Source organism: Empidonax traillii, unplaced genomic scaffold (genome assembly GCF_003031625.1).
Source record: "Empidonax traillii isolate 1590-97213 ecotype Southwest subspecies unplaced genomic scaffold, ASM303162v1 scaffold351:size1117198, whole genome shotgun sequence".
NCBI lineage: Eukaryota > Metazoa > Chordata > Aves > Passeriformes > Tyrannidae > Empidonax > Empidonax traillii.
Genome location: NW_020955544.1, coordinates 1,063,587 through 1,082,962, shown reverse-complemented (window position 1 = coordinate 1,082,962; position 19,376 = coordinate 1,063,587). Strand labels below are relative to the sequence as shown.

At 44.4% G+C, this 19,376-nt stretch overlaps 1 protein-coding gene across 1 annotated transcript in view; it reads left to right on the top strand.

Moving 5' to 3' along the window:
• Window positions 1–429: 429 nt before the first annotated feature.
• The window catches only part of MAGI1 (membrane associated guanylate kinase, WW and PDZ domain containing 1), a 285,249-nt gene continuing 266,302 nt past the window's right edge, over window positions 430–19,376 (top strand). The window contains exon 1 of the mRNA XM_027892425.1: window positions 430–460. The gene's annotated coding sequence lies outside the window, so the exon portion shown is untranslated. The remainder of the gene's footprint in view (window positions 461–19,376) is intronic.

Genomic DNA, 19,376 nt, shown 5'->3' with positions numbered 1-19,376 from the left:
TTGGCAGAGGAAGCAGACTTTAAAAGGGAAGAAAAAAAAATACTCTAATTTAATAAGCAGTATTTTGGGGTTCCTTTTGTTACGTGCTACCTTTTGAACTCTGCAAACCAACATGCAGATCTAATTCACAAGAGCGTCACCGCGTTGAGCCGCACAAGTAAACACTTTAAATGGGAGGAAGCACCTGCGTGTCGCTATTGTCTCTCTTCTTCCATTAGCAAAAGTCTCGGGGCTGACTCCGTCCAAGCCAGACGTTCCAGTCAGCGGGAATCCACAGGCGCTGGTGTCAGGCAGAAGGCAAACCTGGCTGCCCTCGGGCTGGAGCAGTGAGAGCGCGTCGAGGGGATGGAGGGGAGCGTGGGCGTGGGCACCCGCACACGGGTGGGCTGCCGGGCGCTGGCACATCGCCTCAGCCTCAGCCCTGGCAGAGCGGGCTGCCAGGAGTACAGGACTCGGCAAGGTAGGGCTGTGCCTGCAGCTGTTGGTGGGGCTGGGGAGGCTGATGAACCCTGAGGGCAGCAGCGCTCTCAGCACGTGCAACGCTCTGAAATTATCGCTGTGGTCCCACTCGTGGGGTTTGTGTAACCAAATGTTGGACTTGGTTGCTTTCCTATTGAGTTTATATGCTTTTATGGACAGGCACCGTTCCTTGTGTGTCATTGTTACAGATGCAACCTGTAGCAAATTTACAAGAGAAGGTTAAGAACTGGAAGAGCTTGCTTGAATAGAAGAGCCTTAAAGGCAAAAAAATCTCTTTAGTTTACCCAAGACAGGTCAGGAGGTGACTTACCATGACCTAAAAGTATCTGCAAACAGAAGATCTTTGCTAGTATAAAACTTCTTTTGATTTAGGAAACAAAAACCTAAACAAGTTCATTGACTTGAAGCTAAATTTGGGTAAGTTCATCTTAGAAAATACTAGGATGGATTTTCTGTCTCCATTGCTGGGTTAGTATCATGGTCTGTGTCTAATGAGAAATTGTGGGAAGCAGAGAAATTGCAGGATAAAGTGCTCAGTGTTGTAGAGGAAACCTTGTTAGAGTAGTGTCACTTTGGGATTTTTAGGTTTTCAGTCTCTACATGTTTGGTGGTGATGGTGTAGTACTTGGGGAGTTGGGACTACATCTTAATTTATTGAATGCTCATTTATTGAAGTTTGAGATGCCTTTGGTGAGATGTTAGTAATTATTTTATTAATCCTAACATCAGTTTCTACTTAGGAAAAATTGTCTTTGTGCCCTCTAGTGGAAAAATTATTTACTTGAAGGCTTCCAAATTAGGGGAAGTTGTTGCAAAAAAAGGTGGAATGTGTTAGCAAAGGCATAGAGGAGGAAAACAAGGCTGGAGAGATGAAGGGGTTGCAATAGGTGGATGTGCTCTGTGCTTCCTCTGCTTCGGTCCCCACAAAACTGTGGTGCTGATGACATACCCAGACGAGGGGCTTGGTCAAATAGGGGAGGAAAGGAAATATCAGTAGAGAAGAGATTATCCAATACTCACATCCGCTGGACTTGGTGAAATTATTCCAGGTATAATTACAAGGAAAACCTGGTCTGAGCAAGCTCTGAACACTGGGCAGTCACTGGATGTGGTGGAGAAGGAAGAGGAGCACAGCAAAGCCCTCTCCAGACCTTCATAGGTCTGACCCTGATTCTTCAAAAAAGTTCCAGAGCACTTTGTACATAGCAGAGAGGAGGATGGGATCCAAAAGAAAAAAGCTGACTTAAAAAGAAAAACAAATAGGAAAATCTGTCCAGCTTCCCTCCTTAATTGGATAACTCGTTAGCATGTGAGGAGGGTTGCTGAGGCTTGGGAGCAGAATCCAGATCATCTTGGAACAACAAAACCAACGGGGCACCAAGATGATGAGGTGCAGGGAAGAGGAGTGTGCAGAGGTGGCTCTGAGGGAGCAGGAGCTGAATGACCAAGTGCAGTGGGCAGGGTGGTACGTGGTGATGGGAGCTGTTGTGGATGAGCAGCTCAAACAAGCCAACAGCATCAAGAGGTTTGAGGAAAGGAGTGAAATCTCTCTCTGAGTCATCATTACAGAAGCTCTGTGTGTAAGACAGGGCTGGTAATTGCTTCCTGCTGCACTGAGGGGTGCAAGGCAGGAGGAGAACAGTCACGCTTGCAAGTCTGGAGATGAACTGCACAAATGGGAAGCTCGGCAAATGAGGCCAGAGAGGAATAGCTGAAGGACTTGTATTTGGAAATATAAGCCTGAGTGCAGGCAATACCTTTTCTGATGCATAAAAGATTTCTGTGAAAAGGATGATCACCAGCTTTTAGTTCCCACTGGGGAAAATTACCTTGGTTTACCTGAAAAAAATATTCAAGGTGCAGATTGGGAAAGAGCTTCTCACTAAGAGGTAATGAAGCAAGAGCAAAAGAAATTGTGAATATGCTTGACTGGAGGATTTTCAGAGCAGTTAAATCAGTGCCCCGTGCCAGTGGTGTGATTTCTCCCCCACTCTGTTGCCTTCTGTCCATTCACCCACCATACAGGGTCTATTTCACTCATTAACCCTCCAAGTTGGACTTTTTATTTCTGTTGCTTTCAGGGGCCAGGGGTCAAAACCAGTAGCAGTGTTGTAGGCTATTCCATGGCTTTGGGATATAAATTCTGCTCTCAGTGCAGTCATGAAAACTTCAAACATGGATGTAGATCACAAGAAGTTGCTGCTCTCCCATAGATCTTTCCTTTCCTCTCTCTGTTTTTTTCTGGAGCTGCTCATTTGGGATGCTATGAGAGCAACAGATGTGAAGGCAGTGGAGTCCCCACACCCCCCTCCCACCACTGTCATCCTCCCTTTCCTTGTGCTGAACTGTCATTCTTGTTTATTTTGGTTTGAATTACAATTGCAAAAACTGTTACAGTGTTGTTTGTTTGCTATTTCATGAGTCACTGTTTGTATTTGCAGCCATTCCCATTTCCTTTCCTATTCCTCTGTCTTAACTTACAGCCACAGTTCTCCTCCCAGTGTCTTGGAGCCCCTTCTATTTTAAGTCTACGATGCTCAGCACTCCTGTGAGTGCAGGGAAAAGCAAGCTGACAGGGAAGATTCAGGATGACCCTTTTCTTTTTTTTTCTTTTTTTCCCTTGTTTTTCTCTTTCTTCTGACATTTTGCAAGGGTCCTTGTTCAAATCAAAAGATACCTTGGAGACTCCTTCCCTGAGATCTCTGTGCTCAATTAGTCCCTATCTCATTTCTATCAGGCAGTGAGATCGATACTGCTTTTTCTGGCTTGAAAATTTCAGGCAAGGAGGAAAAATCACGTTAAAAAGGCCTTCTTTGAAGTTACTGAGATGCCCATGTGCAATTCCAGGACCTGCTGTCATACTGGCATGTGTTAATCCCTTCATATGAATTGTCACTGGGGTGGAGAGTCTGGCATCCTGCACAAGATCATAAGTTTGGACTGATAGGGGCTGACCAAACTGACCTCAGAGAGGGGCTGTGGGTGCTCTGGGTGGATGGGGAAGAGGCTCTCCCAGTTCTCATGGCCTTGTGCTTCTTCCTGCTCCTGGTGCATTTTGTTACCAACCAAGGAAATCCTACGGCTCCTTGTCTTTGAAATCTGAAAGGTAACGGCTTGCGAGTCTCTCTGTATACTTGTCAAGGAGAAACAGGCAATTTATTTGTGTCAGCTTAATGGAGCCTCAGCTTACAGAGCTCCATGTGGGAGAATTAACGATGGGTCCTGAGCCTGTCTCAGGTTGTCCAGAAGCTCAGCAAATGTTTGACTGTGAATCCACTATAAAATAGCTCCAAGCTTCTTGTGCCTCAATTAGCAGCCTTGATAGAGAGCAGGCAAGCAGGCAGGTTTTCAGGTATAAAATGTCCATTTTGACTCTTTGAGTGTTCTCAGGTGGCCCATGGAACGTAAATGTTTTACTCTATTTGTAATGCAAAACTGTTTAATTATCTCCAATTCATAAATCCCTAGTTTGGTACTTGAGAGCCTGCAAGAAAATGCTCATCTTTTAGTGGGTAGTAATCAGTGTCAGAGGAAATGGGGAATAGATGGTGTGTTTTAAATGGTGTCAGCTCCAGAAACTGGAATGTATAATTTAAGTCACTTACATTTAATCATCCTTTAAACACTGAATTCCAGCCTCTGCTGCTTGTGTCGCAGGAAGCTGACAGCTTTTTAATGCCACGATGGTAACACTTGAAACTTCCTTAAGCTGCTGTAGGCTCTGATGTGGCTCTTTACATCACATATTGGTGCATCCATGGCTGGTTCTGTGAGCCTGGCTGCAGGTGAGTACAGGACTTGGGCTCTGCTGTGCCCCCTTAGCCCCAGTTTTGGAAGTCTCCATTGTTTTACCTTTTTACGGAGCCGTAACATCTGCTGTAAATACCACGGCAAATGTAACAGCTGTTGAGGGTGGGATTATGGATCTGGGGTCTGTGTATAACAGCTAAACATATTCTAGCAATTCAGCAGGTTGAAAAATAAAGCGGATCAAGCTGTGTGCGTCGTACTTGGGATCTGCGCGGCGGGGATGTTTCCTAGTGGAGCGAAGTTGTGCCCACTTCAGTCTGGGATGCAGTGCCTGGAATTGGGAAGCTTTGATTTCCTTCATTTCAGCAAGGAACTGGAGCCATGTGGGATGCAGCAGGTCCCAATCCTGCCTGGGAAGCAGTTGTGACCATGTGTGGGGGGCTTTTGCAGCTTTCCTTGGGCTGCTGGTGACACACACACAAGACACTTGATATTCACTTCAGTGGCAATGTGCGTGATTTAAACCTGCATATGTGTATGCATATGCAAATACATGTATGCATATGTAGAGAAGACTGCAAGCATTTTTAAAAAGCAGCTGAGAAGCCCTGTATGTGTCTGGGATCATGTGGGATTGTGATCCCCAGCTGCCTCCCCTCCGCCTGCTCCCTCACCCCTGCCCCCACAGGCACTCTGGCTGTGGACGAAATAATTTAATGCAATTCTTGCTCTTGGCGACTGGTTGATGGCATTAAAGGAGTGAGTGGAATTTCATCCATAAAAAAATACATCAGGGCTGCTGGGGAGTGAACCCCACAAAAGGGGTTAGGAGCAAAGGGAGCTCTGAGTGCAGAATCAGTCGCCTTTATTTGCAATTGCACGTGGGGTCGGCATTAGAGCAGACTGACTGCCTACGTGGGCAATAGGTGGCTTTTGTTGTGCCTGGCAGTCAAACGATATGGTCTTAAATTAGAAGCTGCCACTTCTATTTAGAATAAAACTTGCTTTTCTGCGTGTGTATGAAAAGATGAGCGTCTCGAGGCCGCCGAGCTCTACGGGATGTGCACCGGATTTGCCAAGGAGCCCATTAGTGCTTGCGGAGGTTAACGGCGAGGAGGGGGCAGCGGGGAGGAACATCTTAATGAGAGAGGGTGAAGAGTTGACGCAAGGACACGGAGCGCTCGGAGGATGCGAGGACACGGAGCGCTCGGAGCCACCTTCTGCTGTGGGAAGAATCCGGCTGTCGCTGGAGGAGCGGCACACGTGGGCAGCGGGCGGCTGGGCGCTCCTGTCGCCGGGAGGAGGAGGAGGTTTCCCAGCCGCCTCTCCCAGACTCTCCTGCAGCGTTGGAGGCAGTTCGGATGTGGATCATGAGATGATGGAGGAGCTTCGGTCCTTTCCTGCCCGCAGCCACCAAGTGAATGAGCCACACAGGAGAGAAGAGCTGCTGTTGACTTTGCTTCCCTGGACCTCAAAAGTCCCAGGTCAAGCAGTACAGGAGGATAACAAGTTCAGCCTGAGCTGTGGGAAGGGTTTTGCTCCCACATGACAGCCCAATAAATGGTGGGAAAACAGCAAATGGGTGTCAGCCAGTGGCTGAGTCCAGCACAGCTTGGGGCAGCCTTGGGGCTGCTCCCATGGGAGCAATGGTGGCTTTGCTCAGGCAGAACTGGCCTCTGGCTTCCACAAAAACCTCTTACAAACACAGAGGCTCAGCACCAGTGTGGTGTGAGCTGGCCTGGGGCTCACCTGCACTGGGACTCCCTCCTGGCAGCACTGCCATGCCACCTTTCCCCCTCCCTGCACCAGAGCTATCCTGGCTAGGGACAGGAGACCATGGGAACGGCCCCTGGGGTTCCTTAATTTTGGAAGAGCTTCTGTTCCTGGAGTGGCTCAGAGCTGGCAGGCACCACCAGGCAATGCTGTGTTAGCTTTCGGAGGGAGTTTCACCTCAAAAATTAGGGCATAGGTGGAGGAGAAGATCTTACCGTGGAATGCGGAGCCTTTTGTCTGTGCATTTGCAGCTCTCTGGGTCGTGTTTAATTTTTTAATTTATTATTTTAAAGGCAGAGCCCTCTGTAGTGACAGGAAGAACTAAAGGTATAATTGGGAATTCATTCTGTGCGTGTCACCCGGTTTCATAATGTTGAAGTAGTGGTAGAGAGCACATAATTTCCTTGAATTTATTCACTGCTCAGAATTACTCACGGTGTAAATTTCTGGGGGGAAAAAAATAAAAAGCCAAGCAAACAACAAAGCATTTAGTTTATTTAGTGCCTGCTCCCAGCTAAGATTTAAAGCAGTGGTAACTGTGGAAGGGTCCTGTGCTCGGGACTTTCCCAGTTTTGTAATGTAAAGGTTTGTTTCTCTTGTTCCCTGGGCAAAAATGATGATCTAAAGCCTTTTACTTAATAAAACTGCATGTTTCTACTTTATCTCATGACTCCAGGAGCTGAGTTTTTTTAAGAAAACCATCAGATATGTGTGAAAATCATCAGTGTTGGCAGCATTGAAGTCGTTAAGGAGAAGTTCAGTGCTGTATTTGCTCAGAGCTGAGCGTACTGGGACCAGGGAGGTTGCAGCACTCTGCTTTGCTGAACAGCCTGGCTGTTTGAAACCTCCTAGTACAAGTGCATATGATTATATTTTGAAGTTTATTTTCTGCTGCACTTGATAAAACTTTATTCACTGCACTGTTTGACTTTTAAAGGCAAATTCCTGGAGAAGTGCAAATAGCTTCTTTGGGGAAACATGGATTTTGCTCTTGGCAAGCTGTTGATGTCTCGAGGTTGTAAGTGCTGGTACCTGGAGATGCACTGTACACCTTTGTTGTTTAGGTTGCTTGGAGGTTCCTCATTTTCCTGTCTCAGGTGACACATGACAGTCCCATTGGGTGTCTTGAACTGTGCTGTGGTCCTGAAAGCAAGTTCTTGTGCAATAGGATAACAAAGCCATTCTGGTGGAGACTGGCATGGCCTCTTGGGCTACTTTGCCAGGCCTTTGCTAGGAAAGACCCTGAAATTTCACCTGATTGTCTTTGAATTTTGTGGGGTTTTTTGTGAGCTAGACACTGACCCCTTCCTGCTTCATGGTGGTGCAGCATGTGGCTGCCTGGTACCACCAGATCCTCCATCCTCAGCATCACTGCCCAGCAGTGCCCTGTGGTAACAGAAATCCTGACCCCTGGGAAAGGTTTGCGACTCCTGCTCAGGGCTAACCGTCACCTCCACCTCTCCGTCCTCCAGGCCAACCTCCTGTTGCCTTTTCAGGTAGTTTAACCTGTGCTAAATTTCCAAGTAAAGTGAACCAGCCTGATACCACAGCTCCTGTGAGCACCAGGAGAGACCTGAAGGAGGAAGAGGGCAGGATCACACCCTGTGTTACCTGTGCTCATGCTGACAGCCTCTGCCTGGGTCCCCAGTGGGGCTGGGGCACTGGTAACACTGGACTGCAGTTGTCTACTTTCAGTGTGACCGAGCTGCTTCTACTCCTGCCAAGAGCCAGCTCAATTGAAAGGGCATATTTGCAGATTGGGAAAACCTGGGGAAATGGCATAATTTACAAGGCAAATATGTTAAAGTTGGATATTTCTGCGCTGGACATGCACATCAGCGTGCCAGCTCTGCCCCAGCCGGCCAGCAGGGATGCCAGCCACCACACGGGCACTCGCGGGAGCCTTGGTCCCCGTCCCGGCCGTCTGGCCAGATTGGCACCAGTGTCTGCCATAGATAGTACATTTATAAAATGTTGGCTCATTTAGGATTTTCACCTGAGGTGCGACATGGACGTGTCGTGGGGATCCTGCTGGGAAATGGGCAGAGTGAGTCTTCCGGCTGGGGGAGCAGCAGCTGTTCGGCCAAGTGTGGGGTTTTGTGCTGGACTGAGGGTGACATAAGGAAGCTGTATGGAAATTGGATTGGATTCTGATGCAAGATTCCTGGCAACCTTCGACTCCAGGGAAGCAGTAGTCCCTGAACCAAATGTGCACTTGCAGCTGCAGGAAAGCAGCCTGCCTTTTTCATCCTTCTGCCCATTTCCCTTTCCGATCTATAAGATTTCAGATCTCTGCTCCAGCACCTTTGGTTATGTTGCTGGCACTGTTTGGATACTAGAGGAGACTTTTTTTGACAGTCACTTGGGAACTGTTCTTTATTTGCTTAAGTCCTGGGTTTACAGTGATGCAAGCAACGTGATACTATTTAGCAGCTATAATAGAGGTCAAGGTCCTGTTGTCCTAGGTATTGTAAAAATGCCTTGTAAAATGCTGTACATTGTCCAAATGGGCTACAGGGAAGGCAAGTAAAAGAATGAATAAACCAGGCCCTCACAGCTGCTCCCTATATATGTGAAACTGAGGCACAACCAAACATGCAGGTGTGTTTTGTCCCAAAATGGGACCCAGATCTCTTGTATTTTGTTTTAAAAGACTTTTTTTTTCATGTGGGTTGATTCAGAGTCATTTGCTAAATCAAGCTATGGCTGCGTGTGCTTTGCTCACTGCTTTATCCGCTTTTGAGTGGAAATGCTTTGAAACAGATCCAGGATAGAGCTTATCCACTGCTGGGACATCTCTAATCTACTTTCAAGGAAGCTGGGTTTTTTCCCCCCTGAAACCTGGCCTGGGAGGAAGCAGGAGCATGCTCAGTGTCCCACGCCCAGGTATGAAGCAGAGGAGCGCCTGCGGTCGCACCCTGTGCCGGCAGCTCCTCTGTCTCTGCCTGGGGATCCCAAAACAGGGAGGGAGCAAGAGCAGGTGGCAGGTAAGGAGTGCTGAGCGCCAGCTTGCATGGCATAACTGAATCCCAGGGCAGGGTTTGTCTCTTCTCCCTAGGACACAGGCAAGAGGCTTGAGTAGAAGTGAGTCTGGAAGGAGTTTCCGAAGGTGCATCCCCCAAGCGGCTGCCGCAGCTCTTTGTTCACTCCCTCTCCCCATCCTTCGGAGCCATCTTGAGAGCTTGGGGGGATTGGGTTTGTCTCTGATGAAAGTTCCTGCTCTGGGCTGGCAGGGCAGGGCTGCCCATCAATCAGCCCACCTTGCAGTGCTTCTCTGCATGCCCAGTGCCATTGTCAGCTTTGGCTCCAGCTTATGTTTTTAGAAATTATGTTTACAAGCTGCAAGTTTTATCAAGAAAAGCTTTTTTTTTTTTTTTTTTTTTTTTTTTTTTTTTTTTTTTTTTTTTTTTTTTTTTTTTTTTTTTTTTTTTTTTCTTTAAAAAAAAAAATCCAAAAAATCAATCCTTTTCAATTTCTTGTTTCTGTGAAATAGTAAAATTCTTGCCCTGGCTGTTGTTAGGTGGCTGCCAGAAAGGGCGGTGCTCTAACACTCCCCCTGTGTAGCTAAGAAGTTGTGTGTGTTCTTTGCTGCATTGAAATCCTAAATATTTATGTTACAGTTCTGGTTTCTTGCCATGACCTTTACTTATAGATCATTGTGGTTATAGTTCCTAAATGATTTGAGCTCTAATAAATAGTTTGTTCTGTTTTGTATCAAAAAGCCAAAATAATAATTGATCTTTCAGGATATAAATTCCTTTTATTACTTGAAGTATTGTTTGCTTTTACTATTAAAGTTGTTTACAAGAAATTGTTTTCAGGCAATATATTGTTCACTTGTGTATTTTGAAAGAATAACAATAAAACATTATTGTGCTCCTGATTTCCCTTTGAAAAGGCAAAGTAACCCTCCAAGCACAGTTGCTTTCCGTGCAGTAATGGTTCTGTATTCTTTACCATTGTGTTCCTTAAATAAAAAGCACAAGATGATCCTGCCCTACAGAAACACAACAATTGTTTTTGTAAACAGTGTGTGCTCTGGTATCTGTAGTAAGTAACTAGTTTCTTGTTTATAATTGTATTTTCTTAATGAGAAATCAAGTTGGTGGACACTTCCTTGTTTTTTGGAACTAGTTGTACTGTGAGTTTAAAAAACACTTAATGTAATTGGGAGTCATTAACTTCTGATACAATGTGATTTAAATAGAGGAAGTCCGTATCTGAAGGGCTCTCGTAGCACAGACAGCTCCAGCAAGGATCTCTCTGCACGTGCCTTCAGTGAATTCCTAAATACAAAACCTCCTGTTGCTTGTGGCTTGGTGCTGGAGCAGAGGTATGTACCAGCCTGTCCATGGGCATTGAGTAGGGCTCATGAAATTGGGAAAACCTGTGGTTCACAGGCCTAAGCATGGGCTCAAATAGCTTACTGAACTCAGCCTTAACTTGTTCTCCCTTGCACCTGCACGTGATGGGGATCGTCAGGGGGCCCTGGTGGTTGGGCAGATTTTGTTCTTTGCTTTGAAGGGCTGGTGATCAATGTCAGAGTCCCCCACCCCCAATCATCTTGTTGGGCAGTGCAAATGATTTCCAGGTGACTGATGGGAAAGGTCTGCATTTATAGCCCTGACTGAGCCTCAGGGAAGCTCTCCTAAATACATGGAAAAGAGTTTGTGAGAGGAGCTTGTTGGGGTAGTGTCCTCTAAGGCTCTGAGGCATCAGAGGCAAAGTTGGTGAAAGGATCCTGCTCTAGGGAGAGGAGGAGATGCGCCCAGCAGCTGTCTTGAGGTGAGCAAGAGCTGTAAATCCTTCTGGAACACTGACAGATGCTTGAGATTTTCCGGAGATGCTTGAGCTGTGGCAGTTTAAGCATGGTGTGAGGGTGCTAGGAAGAGGGTGCTGGGTGGTTTTAGTGTTGCTGGCATGCCTGCCCCTTGCCCAGAGCAGGAATGTGGCAGAAAAGTTGTTTTTCTTCATCGGGCAGAAGGAGCTGATGTATTTTCATGTCCAAAGCTTGCTGCCAGCTGGGCTGCTGAATCTGAAGGACTTTACCCCAGCCTAGAGATAGTGACTGCTGTGGTTTGCTGGTGTGTCCTGCACACTTTTCAGCTGCATTTTTTGCTCTGGTCTGTAGGTGACAAAGGAACCTGAGATGGGTATGGACTGGTTTCCATTTGAGGATCCCTGGGCTGTGGTCGGGGTGCTATGCCATTCCCTGCTTTAGCATCACTGGCAGCTCTCCTGAGTTCCTCCCTGTGCTTGTCTGATGATGGGAAAGCCAGGACAGTTTGGGGAAAACTTTGTGTTTCCTTGTTCGCTCATCCTAATTATGTCCTTTGCAAAGCAGGTCCTTGCTTTCTTATTTTTCTTTCTTTCTCCCTTTTTCCCTTGAAGTAAAACTGCAGGAGCCCAGAGCCTTTACCTTCTCTCTGTAGAATCTTCAGACAGCAAAGCCTGAGGGATGTGTCTCTATTGTATAACACTTAGTTCGACTCTAGTTTCTGTGAGTGATCTGAAACCTCCCTGTGACGTTTGCATGCCACAGCAGAGGTTTCAAGCCTGGAAGGTGGGCTGCCTGGCTCCTGACTTTTAGGGAGAGCTTGGAGAAAAGAGACTGCTTTTTCTCTTGCTGTTTCCTATCTCCTGGGGCATTATCTGTCTCCAGAGCTAATTCTCTGTGAATGAGTTTAATGGTAAATGGTAAAACAAAGCCTGATAATAAGGGGCCCTCCAAAACTGTGCTTTTTCAGTCTCCTGATCTCACAGCCTTTTGTCTCCGGGCTGTTCTGACCTATTCATGTCAAGAGAGCAAAGAATCTGTGAGACTCTGATAAATTTGTACAGCCCCTGCATAGTGTAGGAGAAGGTCTAATTTGATCTGACGTTTACTAATCTGCCAAGACTTTCAGTGATTTGTTTTCATATTAAATGGAGTTTCACATGCTGTATAGAAATGGGCAAACATATTGCATTGGTAACAGCAGCAAGTATATGAAGCCAAGAATTTGTATTTATGAACTTGAAAATTCCTTTCTGCTTGCTTTTTATGGGGTTTTATTCCTTTTGCTAATTGTCAGGTTGCTAATTTCGTTCACCTGGTAAAGTGTTGGCACAGTCTTAGCTGTGAATTGTGTGAGGCATTTTGTTTGGTTTAGTCTTGCATTGCATTCATATTTTCCTAAGTCTGTTGCCTTAGTGTGCTGGTTGTAAAAGTGATTCCAAATAACAGATAACTTTTCTACCCACCACATGTGACTGGTCCAATAGCAGCTTCTATAGTGTATAGATACTCTTGAATTTATGTCCTTAAATGGCTCTCACACCACGGTGGGAAGGTCCTTGATTATTTATGTGTTTCTTACACTTTGTGAATAGGTGAAAGAGTGAAATTCTCCAATGCATGGTTTTGATGTTTGGTTGATTTGTGTGTTAAGATGTGGGGGTTTTTTGTTTGGTTTTTTTTTTTTTTTTTTTGGTGTGTGTGTGTGTTTTTGTTTGTTTGTTTTTTGGTTTTTTGTGTGTGTGTTTTTGTTGTTCGTTTTTTGTTTTGTTTTGGATTTTTTGTTGTTTGGTTTTTTTGTGTTTTTTGGGGGTTTTTGTGTGTTTGTTTGCTTTTGTTTGTTTGTTTTGTGTTTTTTTTTGTTGTTCGTTTTTTTTTTAATTTTTTATGTATTTTACCTGATTAGGTAACAATAAAAGAAGTTGTGGTTTGATCTGGAATCAGTATTCAATGAAATCATGCAAGGAGCTTATCTGAACCTGTGGATTAGAAAAAATAATTTCACAGTTCTAATAATTGTAACTGAAGCCCAGAGGATGTCAATCCCTTTCCTTTACGGACATCCGTAGTGATGGCATAAATGTGGCATGGGAAAGTTTATGCATGAGAAAAAGTAGTTGTCCTTTAAAAAAAAAAAAAATAGCAGCCCCTGTGCAAAACCTTACACTGTTAATTTTTATTTCAAGCCTGAACAGTGTATTATGCACCAAAAAGTAAAGCATGTCGATGGATCTGACTATAGAGATTCCTGTGCCTGAGGTACCAAACAAAGGTGCTAATTTGGAGTATCCCGTCAGTTTAGGATTCATTCCATATTGCCATGTCAAGTCTGTTTTGAAGTGCAGTCATTGGATTAAGATTTCCAGGGCTGAGTTTCAAGCTGGTGTGTGAGGACAGCTCAGGTGGGGGTACTGTGGTGCTTGTGACTCCCCTTGCTGAGGTCTCTGCTGTCACCAGTGACTTCACTGCTACTTTCAAGTAAAACCCAAATCTGTACCCAGTGCGTGACCTTATGTCATGAAAGCTGTTGTTGCCCAATTTCCATATCTGTTTCCTTCCTTGCAAGCCCTCCAGCTCCTTCCTGTGTGGAGCGCAGAAGGGAGCACAGTGGGGACTCTGTTCCCGCCTGGGAATTAGGTGATGGTGCCTTCAAGGGCATGTTAACTCCCGCCATGGGAGGTAGAAACAGCCTTATGTCACTCTGCTTTCATAACTCCAGTAACATCCCCTTTATCTGGGGACAGGGCTCCAGCCAGTGCAGCCAGCCCTGGGGCCTTGTGGCAAGTCATCTGTGTCCTTGTTTTACTTCCTCGGCTTGTATTTCATTAACCTTTTACCCTGCTTGCTTACTGCAGACTAATTTCCGACAGGCACATGAGTGAGCTCGGGGTTTCTGGCTTCCCCCTGTGCACACAATCAATACACTCGACCTTTTCCAATGGATGCAGTGCTGGTGGAAGAGCTGAGCTCCTCAGCATCTTTTTCCTTGCCTGCTTTAAAGCAATTCAGAGTGCTTTATAGCCTGCTAACCCAACAGCAGTCCGGAAGGCGTTCGTTCTTTCTGGAATTAGTAAAGCGTTAATTGGCTGCCGGTAAACCTGAGTCAGGCACAGCTGCCCGAGTGTTTTGTTTGCTTTGGTTTAAAAACTATTTAGGATAAAATCTGTTGATAGCTTTAAAGCTGTGTAGTACTTTTTTTCTTTTTTTCTTTTTTTTTTTTTTCCATATTCTCACTATGACTAAGTTGGCAGAAGGTCTGGGATGTTCACCAGCTATATTACTCAGGGTTTGGTATCAGCATATTAACTGCACACTTGGCATTTTACAGTTCCAATGACTTTGTATTAAGCAATTCTTTTGATAATAAGAGGGATTCTGGGTTGAGAGAGCATTTATCATGTCTGGATTCTTTCTTAGGGCTTAAGAATAATATCAAGTTTTGAAGATGAAGGTTTTTTGAGAGGCAACTTTGATTTTTTTTTTTTTTTTTTTTTCTTTTAGAGGGAGTTTTAATAACCAACCGGATACTCCTATCTTTAAACCTGTAGGGAAGCTCTGAGCCAACCTTGAACAGTAACTGCTATTGCTTCATTAGGATTTTTCTGATGTAAAAGTCATACCTTTAAAAAAAAAATGTTTATTTCTGTCCTCAGAGAGATTATTGTCCATCTTGTGAAATGCTGTGAAGCTGGGTAGGAAAGGTGGCTCTGAGTGCGCTCTGCTTTCACTAGTCAGCTGAAGGCTTTGAAACCAGATGGCTCCAATGAATGCTGTTCACTCCCAAACTGTGCCCCAGGAGTCAGGAGTGGCTTTGTTTCTCACGTAGTCTCCAAGTCCTGGGTTGGCCCATTGCTAGTTGTGAACCCTGTGGTCGTGCTGTGTCTTGGATGTTGAGGCTTTTTAGCCAGGAACTGTGTTGATTTGTGACCCACAACAGGGAACGGGTGAACTGCATGTGCAGCCAGCACTGAAGCGCTGCAAGGCAGCACGTGGTAACATCTCACCTCCTGCAGGCTCATCTCAACCTCCTGAGGAGTTTGGCTCAGGCTGGTGGCACAGGTGGTGTCTGAATCCTCACCATTTTTTGATAAAGCCTAGGTTGAAGTTTATATTGCCATTATTGAGAAGTAGTGGTGGCAGCAGGGGCGTGGACTGTAGCCCTCTGCAGATCCATCAGTAGAGAATTGTTTAAAACAGTAAAGACTTGCGGCCCCCCTTTCTTTTTCCTTCTGTCGCCTTTTTTAAATCCCTTGTCATAAATGAACTGGGCAGTGCACTAAAGAGTTTGATTCTGAAAGCCTTAAAAATGCTGGTTCAGGCCCAATCACTTTTATAAGCCAAGGTTAAGTATGATGTAGGTTTTATATGTGTCAGAAGAAGCTTAAATGTGTGTAGTTTGTTTTATGTCCTGAAATGTTGGACATATGCAGAAAAAGGAAGTTGTAACTCTTTGCTCACTGAGATGCTTTTAAAAGAAGCCTGAAAAAAATACATTCTCCATTTGCTTTTGCCACACTAGATGTTGCCTCATTGATTCAACTTGATGTTCATTGTTACACTGTGAGCTTGGCAAAATTCATCCTCACTTCACCTGTGCAGGATGGAGCTGGGCAATTAATGGCAAAGGAGAACCACTTAAATGGCCTTTGAAGAAGGTCTTCTGCATAGAAGGTTTTTTTTTCATGTATAGTATGATCTTGTTATCCTGACCAGGAGGTTGTTTTAAGAGCCAAGGGCATCACAGGGGTCCTAATTCTTGTGCACAGGGTTCATTGTCCGGGGATTTAGTGTCTTTGTTAACTATTTGCTGAATGAAGCTGATTTTAAAACTGTGTATTAAAATAGTCTTCTTTCACAGCCAACTGGTACTGGTGGGTGAGTGATCTGGGACTTGTTGCTATCGCTTCTGGAAAGTATTTTTAAAATACTTCCTCATCTTTTCTATGCAGTAGTACCTTTTTTTGTGTCCTTTTTGTTCAAGCAATTGGGAGATTATGTTCTTATTAGTCCACTTTTCAATAGCTAGAGATTAAAAAAGGCTGTTTTATTAAAGCTCTGTTGTAATTTTGCAAGTAATACATTGTCAGGAAATAGAATACACTTTTTTTACCAGAGCAGATAATTAACCACTGAAGCAATTTATCAAACGTTACCCAGTGGGTTCCCTGTTGTGGAAGGCGTTAAATCAAGGATTGATGTATAGGGAAATGCTCTAGTTAAAGCAGAAGCCAGGGAGGAATTGATTGATATGATGTGGCCTGTGTTATGTGGGGAGATGGGAATAGATTATCTGGGGATCCCCCGAGGCTATAAATCCCTCTGAATCTGTTACCTATAAATACTGATAGGAGATTAGATCTGGATGTGTAAAATGTCTTTAATTTCTCTGAGTGACAGTGGTGCCATATTGAGTCATTGTTCTGGTCCCAGTGTGGTGTCACCTTGTGAATTAGTGTGATGATTTAATGAGCACTTCTGGGTGGCTGCCTGTGTGTGTGTTCACCAAAGTGAACTTGGCTAAGCTGGGGAGAGGGGAGAAGATCAGGTGCTCCAGAGACTCTGATATCTCCCCAGAAAAGATTTCACAGCATGAACTACCCTCCAAACTGAAACGACAAAGGCCTGCTTATGTTTTTTTCCTAAGGAAAAGTGTCAGTGTTGAGCAATATTGTGTATGTGTGTATATATATATATATATAAATAAACAAAAAACCAAAAGAAAGACTAAATGGATTTTGATTTTTGCTGCGTGCTTTCTTTTTTGTTGAATGCATTTGCTTGCTCACCTTTCTGAGGAGGAGAATAACATGGATGCTTTCAGGTTTTAATAACCCCTTGCTTTGAATTCCATCCAGTTCTGGTTGTAAAATGAATCCCCATTTTACAGCTGAGTAACTTAGGGAAGTGTTAGAAACCTGCGACCCGATTAGCCCTTTCAACGTCAGGATATACTCCACATGTTTTGTAGGATTACTGGGAGTGTGCTTAAGAAAATGTTTTTCTATTTGTGCTTCTGTGTTAGTCATTGGATTCACACTAATGGTTATCTTTTCTTTGTATTAGCGTTTCTGTAATCACAGATTTATTTGTGCTGCAGCCTGTTTGGAAAGTAATTGCTGACTGAATGATGGTGTAGCCGTAGTTCGTGAAGGAAGCGCCTGCCCATGAATACTAAAGGCTCATGGAGTGGTTCTTGGTATATTGTGGCTTAATGGGAAGGCTGTGTTTGATCCAATCTATATCACTTTGCTATTAAGTATTGAGAGGGTGCATATAGTTGGATGAGGGAGCAAGAACTTAGTCATGCATTTCAGAGTCGAGGTGCTTAGATGTAATAACAGATTAAAAAAAATAATAATAATGCCCAGAGTTGGTTGTTTTCATGGGGATTTATTGTAAATGTTTTGTTTTTCAGCAATGATTTGGTATTTAGTTTTTCCCCTCTTCTTCCTCTGGCTCAGTGTTGATGGGACTCAGCACATCTTAATCCTCTCCACTGGATGTAGAGGCTTGGATAAAGGTTCTGCAGGGAGGTGTTTGCTTGTGCAGGGGTGGCTGGCTGGACTGGCAGTGGGGCTGGTGTCTGCCCATCCTTGCCTGTCCCCTCTGCCCCCCAGGGCCTGTCTTGCTGCCCCCTGGGCACTTACCAGTGCTTGGCATGTGGCAAATGCTGCCAAAACCCCAGGGAACCCAGCTCTGTTTCCGTGAAGCCTGGTCAGCTGAGTTGTCCTTAACTAGAATGTTGTCAGTGATGAACCCAACCCACATGTTTTTGGCATTTTTATGGTCATGCCCCTGTGCACTGAATCAGAGTCCACTTCCCATGGTTTCTGCTTCTGCCTCCTCCCCATTCCCAGGCAGAGCAATGCTACCTGTTGGAGAAAGCAGGGATGTGGGGAAGGGGATGCTGCAGGGTGCCTCCAGGGCTGGGTGTCTGCTGCAGTCTCTTGATCAGGTCCCATAAAACAGATCTGTGCCCTGTCTTTGAGATACCAATTTTCTTGACCAATGGATTCAAAGGTCTATCTGTCTCTGCTTTACTACTGTTATTTATTGCCTAGTATTTGTTTGGCAGAAGGTTTTTGTGTGTAATACCAGCCCTGCTGCCCATTGCCAGGAAATTTAGAACCTGTGAGTGATTTCAAAGGCCATCTGACTCCAATGCTTCCAGCAGGATTTATGATTTTGCTGGTGCAGAGTTACAGTGTCATAAGCTTTTTATTTGTTCTTATTATATCATGGGCATCTGCAGACTGTTGAGTCCAGTTTTCTTCAGCTGTTTATGTGCAAATAAGTCTCTGATCTTGTGAAAGGAGGTCATTCTTTATTTCTACTGACTGCTGCTCCAAGAAAAAAATCCCCCTCCAATAAGTCATTAAAAGAAAATGGAATTAGTTGTGCCAAAACTGATGACTGCAAAATACATATGACTTGACTGTTCATATGAAGGCTGAAAAAAGCTCTGTTATTTGGAGCATGCTCCTGATTCAGTATCAGATCAGGTTTTATTCTGGTAAGTCTGGCTTGCTGTCTGCAGTTCTGCTGGCAGTGGAACCTGGGGTGTGTTGCCAGGACTGCAGTGGGATTCCAGAAAGGCTTAATTTCATTTCTAATTGTTGCAAAGAATCATTTATTAAACTGCTACTCTGTTTCCTGCCCTGATGAAACAGTAGCAAGTTCCCTTCTGAAATTACTTCTGAAGTTTTGACTTCTGTTGGAATCTGAAGGTTGCAGTGTGCAAGAATTGAGGTCTGGTCCTTTTGCTTGCAAATGACTTGTGACTTCTGAGTTAAGACTTATTACTTAAACCCCTTTCTGTCTGCTTTCAAAGTAGATGTGCTTATTATTATATGTGCTGTGTGAATTTTAACTGCCAAATGTAACAAAATATCTAGGTTCATTATTTTTTTTGAGTGTTTCACTGGGGATCTACCTTTTTATTTATTTTTTTGTTCTGTTTTGTATTTACTTTCCTTTAGAAGGGGCATTAGGCTGCTGGGAGGGCAGAGAGAGAAAATCTCAGGATCCATTTGGAGATGACTGAAGTGATGTGTGTCTGTGGGTGCTGGGTCACTGTGAGATCAGGCAATGCAGTCATGACATTACCAGGTAATTCTGTTTCTGCTTAAAGCTTTAACGTGTTTTATGAATATGATGCATCCAAGTAAAATGCATTTCAGTGCCATTAATAAAAGGTCTGTAAAAGAGTTCAGATTGCTAAGTGATAAAAATCCAATTTTACTCTTCCTCCAAGTTCTGGCCATGTCTTTCCAACATTATTTGGAGAGATCTTCATTATCTGTATTTGCTTGTTGTGCCTTGGACAAGCAACAGAGATTTTTGTGGGAAAGCAATATCATTTACAAGGTAATATAGTACAATGACTGTGCTTTTGCTAATACTGCTGCAGAGAAGATGCATGTAATTCCTCAGTCCTGGGCTGACAGCACCATGGGAGTGTATGCCATACTGGCAGTGTAACCTGTCTTCCCAGCGTTTTATCTGGTATACATTTGCTTATCCAAATATTGCTTTGTTATATTTACAGCTGTCACTTGCTATTCAGCTCAGAATAGCAAACGTCAGAAAAGAGTTA